This window comes from Chrysochloris asiatica, unplaced genomic scaffold (genome assembly GCF_000296735.1).
Source record: "Chrysochloris asiatica unplaced genomic scaffold, ChrAsi1.0 scaffold00323, whole genome shotgun sequence".
NCBI classification, from domain to species: Eukaryota; Metazoa; Chordata; class Mammalia; order Afrosoricida; family Chrysochloridae; genus Chrysochloris; species Chrysochloris asiatica.
In genome coordinates this window covers 41,320-46,818 of record NW_006408841.1, presented here as the reverse complement: position 1 = coordinate 46,818, position 5,499 = coordinate 41,320, and positions in this window count along the sequence as shown.

The following is a 5,499-nucleotide window of genomic DNA, read 5'->3' as shown; positions in this document are numbered from 1 at the left end:
CACTTCCACTGAAAATAAAGTTCAAAACATTGAGGAAAAAAAAAAAAACACCATGGACTGCCAGAACAAATAAATCTGTATTTGAAGAAGTGCAACCTGAATGCTCCTTAGAAGCCAGGATAGTGAGACTTCATTTCTCATATTGCGAGTGTATTAACAGAAGGGACCAATTTATGGAGAAGGACATCATATTTGGTAAAGAGGAGGGTCAGCAAAAAAAAGAAAGATCCACAGCAAGATGGATTGGCACAGTGGCAGCAGCAATGGGCTCAAATGTAGTAACAATTTTGAAGCTGGTGCAGGACTGGGCAGTGTTTTGTTCTGTTGTACATAGGATCTTTATAAGTCAGAATGGACTCAGTGTCACCTAACAACAACTTTGGCTCTTAGAGGCTTGTTTAAATTGTTTTTCAAGTTCAACTTGAAAGGCCCTGGTCTTGTTTGGATTGATAATATTAATTTCCCTTATACTTTATTTCCACAGATGTAGTCTATTTGGCTCCTATGTATTTCATGCAGTGACACCATTTATGATGTTGAGAAAATGTATTTGCAATAAGTTGTTGGCCTGTCAAATTTTTATAATGTGAACTTTGGTGTTATTTCTACCACCAAGGCTGTTTTCCAGCTACCATCCTTGTTTCTAAATTTTGCATTCCAATCATCAGTAGTTATCAATGCATCTTGATTGCATATTTAATTGATTAGACTTCAGAACTTCATAAAAATCTTTAATTTCTTCAATTATGGCATTAGTGGATGGTGCATAAATCTTAATAATGTTTGTATTAACTGGTCTTCCTTGTGGGTGCATGCATATAGTTCTATCACTGACAGTATTATACTTCAAGACAGATCTTGATATGTTCTGTTGGATGATGAATGTAATGTCATTCCTCTTCAACTTGTCATTACCAGCATAGTAACCCAAATGTTTGTCCAATTCAAAATGGTCCATGTCAGCTTACTAATGTCTGTAGTACAGTGATTTACTTGATATGGCTCTTCTAGCAACAGTCTTTGTAATTCCCACAAAATGACTTGGTAGAACCATTTAAATTGGGTGTATAGAACTCTTAACATAGGGATTGGTCAATTTTGTCATCCCATTAGGTTTTTAAATAAGCCATCTCAGAAACAGGAAGGGGATCTCACCACCACCAAGAAAGAAGAGTCAGAAGTGGGGGCTGCATGATGAAATGTCTTGATCAAGGAGATAGAGAGCTGTCACACCAGAAGAGTTGCAGAGAAGCAGCAGCATCAGAGGCGGCAGGACCAAAAGCATGAGTCAAAACAGTGGGCTTCCTGGACCACAGAATGAGAAAACTGTTGCCTTCATGCCGGAGATTTGCTTGTGGAGTGGTTTGCCTCCAGGCACTTAATTGAGGAAGCCAGGTTTGCACACCTGTTGGGAGCAGCTAGGCCAAAGGTCCTGACTTGGGGGTAGCTCAACCGAAGGATTGCAACTGAACAGTTGTGGTCCAGAAACTCGGGCTGCTTCCAGGTCAAGCCCCACCCCTGAGGAACTTGCAGGGCTGCCTCAGAGGACAGGGAATTTGCAAGGTCTTTCTTTGTATTTAGCTATGTCCTTCGACTCAGCCTGCCCAACATTCTAGCCACCCTATCTCTGTTTTCCTAGAAACCACATTCTTCTGATAAAGTCCCACTTACTGCATGCATCAAAACACCAGATGTTATTCTTTTCCCTGCCCCCAAGCACCTCCCTTTGAGCTGTGTATAAAATAAACTCGCTGCTTTGGTCCATGTCACAGTATCTCCATCAGAGTGCTGTGGCCCACCTGGTCCCAACTTTGCTATTATTTCACTTGTGTCTTATGTCTTCCTTTTATTTCTAATCTCCCATTGCCCCTGTTGTTGTTGTTATGTGCTGTGGAGTCAGTTTTGACTCACAGCGACCCTGTACAAGGTTTCTGAGGCTGTAAATCTTTATGGGAGCAGAAAGCCTCATCTTTCTCCCACAGAACAGCTGGTAGTTTCGAATTGCTGACCTTGTGGTTTGCAGCCCGATTTGTAACCACTATACTACCATCGCCCCTACTCAGGTTTAATCTGTCCATGTGGTTCGCAAAGTATAGCCAATTGTCCAACACGATGGTTGGCCCCAGTGGTTGGTGCCCAGCGTGGGGCCTGAGTACAGGGAAACTCTTAAGCCAGAGATGAGGAGATACTCTGAGGTGTGCACATTCAGATAAGGTTCAGAGTGAGTTAGAACCAAGTGTAAAACATGGAACATTTAGGGTCAAAGGACCACCATTTGTTTGTAGATATGCTTAAAGCCCAATTGAGGGCCAGAGGAACTCCTATTAAAGGTGTTCAGCTTGCTCAATTTTTAGACTGTGTACAGGAGACCTGTCCCTGGTTCCCAAAGGAAGGGACTGTAAATATGGATACGTGAGAGAAGGCCAGAAAGCAGTTCTGTGCTCAGTATTCTGCTGAAGTGCCTGATAAGATACCACTTTTTACATTTTTCTCTTTGGACGTTTCTACCACTGAAGCAACTGCTGTCAGCACAAAACTAACAGTACTAGGCTTAATGCCAAAAGTGAGGGAGTGGATTTTTTGTGCTCTGCCTGTCTTGTCTCCAGTTCAGAAGGCCTTGAGAGAAGCAAGGATAGTGGGAAAGAAAAGTTATCAGTCTCTGTGATTTTAACTTCTAACAGGCATCTGCAGAGAGAATTATGTAGGTTAGTTGCCACCCTCAGAATAATTAATCAAACTAGCATAAACCTAAAAGATCTTGGGGGAGCAGGACAAAAGGCGCATTAAATTTATGTTCAGGTCCCCTAAGTACTGGTTACAGAACCAGTCAATATCTCATATGCAAAGAGACATTATATTGTAAAATGTGTTTCATGCAACCCTTACCCAACCTTTAATCTTGAGTTTGCACTTGACCGTACAATCAGTCCCATCCATTTCAATCTTAGAATGAGATCCTGTGTTGATAGATCCAGTTTTCTCCAAGTTCCATCCTGGTTAATGGGCTGAATTGTTGTTGTTGTTGTTGTTGTTGTTGTTGTTAGGTGCCATCTAGTTGGTACTGACTCATAGTGACCTTATGCACAGCAGAACAAAACACTGCCAGGTCCTGCGACATCCTCATGTTTCTTGTTATGTTTAAGCCACTATGTCAATCCATCTCATTGAAGGTCTTCCTTTTTTTCACTGACCTTCCATTTTGCCAAGCATGATGTGCTTCTCCATGGACTGGTCCATCCTGTCAACCTGTCTAAAATATGAGAGAAGCCATCCTGCCTTCTAAGGAGCATTCTGACTGTACTTCTTCCAACACAGATAGATTTGTTCTTCTGGCAGTGCACAATACTCTTAATATTCTTCAACAACACCATAATTCAAATGCATCAATCCTTCTACAGTCTTCTTTATTCATTGTCCAACTTTCACATAGAGTCCTGGTGTGGTGCTATAGGACAAACACTGGGTCACAAGATTGGTTTGAACCATAAGGTCAGTGGTTCAAACTCACCAGTTGCTCCTTGGAAACTATACTGACTCAATGGCACTTATAGCAATAACCAACAGCTTTAACATGCATATGAGGCATGCTTCAGTCCTCAAGGTGATATCTTTGCTCTTTATCATTTTAAAGAGATCTTTTGCAGCATATTTGATCAATGTAATACATCATTTGACTTCTTGACTGCTGTTTCCATGAACATTGATTGTGGATTTAAATAAAATGAAGTCTTTGACATCTTCAGTATTTTTGTCACTTATCATAATGCTACTTATCGGTCCAGTTTTTCAAGTCTTCTTCACTTCTAGCAAGCAAGATTGTGCTGACCATATATCATAGGTTGTTAATGAGCCTTTCTCCAATCCTGATGCCATGTTCTTCTTCATATAATCCAGTTTCTTGGATTATTTGCTCAGCATACAGATTGAATAAATATGGTGAAAGAATACAACCCTGGCATACACCTTCCCTGATTTGAAACCACTCAAAACCTCCTTGTTCTGTTTGAATGAATGTCTCTTGGTCATTGTACAGGCTCCTCATGAACACAATTAGTGTTCTGGAATATCATTCTTTGCATAGTTTTTTATGATCCACACAGTTGAATGCCTTTGCATAGTCAATAAAACACAAGTAAGCATGTTTCTAGTATTCTCCACCTGATGTTAGCAATGATAGTCCCTATTCTGCTAGGTATCTAGTGCTACTATTATAGAAATACCATAAATGGGTGGCTTTAACAAACATAAATTTGCTTTCTTACAGTTTGTTGTTATTAATGTTGAGTCAGTTCTGACTCATGTTGTTGTTGTTGTTGTACCTTGGAGTTGGTTCCGACTCATAGTGACCCTTCACAGGATTTCTGAGGCTGTAAATCTTTATGGGAACAGAAAGTCTCATCTTTCTCCTGTGGAACCGCTGGTAGTTTCAAACTGCTAACCTTGAGGTTAGCCACCCAACTCGTAACCACATAGGAAACTAGAAATCAGAATTAAGGGTGTTGACTCTAAGGGAAGGCTTTCTCTATCCATAAGCTCTGGAAGAAGGACCTTCTCTCCTTGAGCTTCTCTGTTCCTGAGTGATCTTCATCTCTCTTCTTCTATCTTTGCTTGCTTATTGGCTCATCTTTTATCTTGCAAGAGATTGACTCAAAACACAGCCAACACTAACCCTGCCTCATTAACATAACAAAGACAACTCATTTCTGAATGGGATTACAACCACAGGTATAGAGGTTAGGATTTAAAACACATATTTTGGGGGCACAGAATTCATTCCATAGTAAATACCAGCTTAATTTAAATAGCATGCAAAACTTTGTTGCAATACAGTAAACTCCCTTTGTAATAACAAATAAACTTTTTCAAAGTCAATCAACATTTTCTTTCCTTTTCTTTTCCTTCAGCTGAATTTATCCATGGATTTGACTGTGTAGAATGGAATCCAAGGCATGAATCCTTCTCCTCTGGACATATCAATCTGATGAATAGTTGTTTGGGACCTGGGGAGTGGCTCAGACAAACCTTCAGATGGACTTTAAGGGACTCTGCACCACCGAAGCTGGCACCAGACTTTGAGTGCACACTTGATACTGTCTTACATAAAGTTCACCTCAAACAACCTGCACCCCACCCTGTCCACCCAGCACAAAGGAGAAGCAAGTTCCCACCCCACACTCTGGCCTATTGGTAGTGGAATTCCCCAGCATGCTATGCTCACTGGAACTGGGACCTGTGCCAACAGCCACTAGTGTTGACAGAGCCCAGGCCTGTCCTTATGTGGGGGAAGGGGGAATAATCAGGACTTCTAAGAGGCAACCGCTCCAGAAAGTGCCCTTTGAAATGATGGCAAATGTCAGCTAATAATAAACTAATCATCTGATCAAAGGAAAAGAGAGGAGTCATTGGCTGGAGAGTCACCCTCCTTCTTTGCTGTGTGTTATAAAATCTCTGCCTTTCCACAGGTCCTTACTGCAAGTTGGCACAGGAACAGAAGGTGCC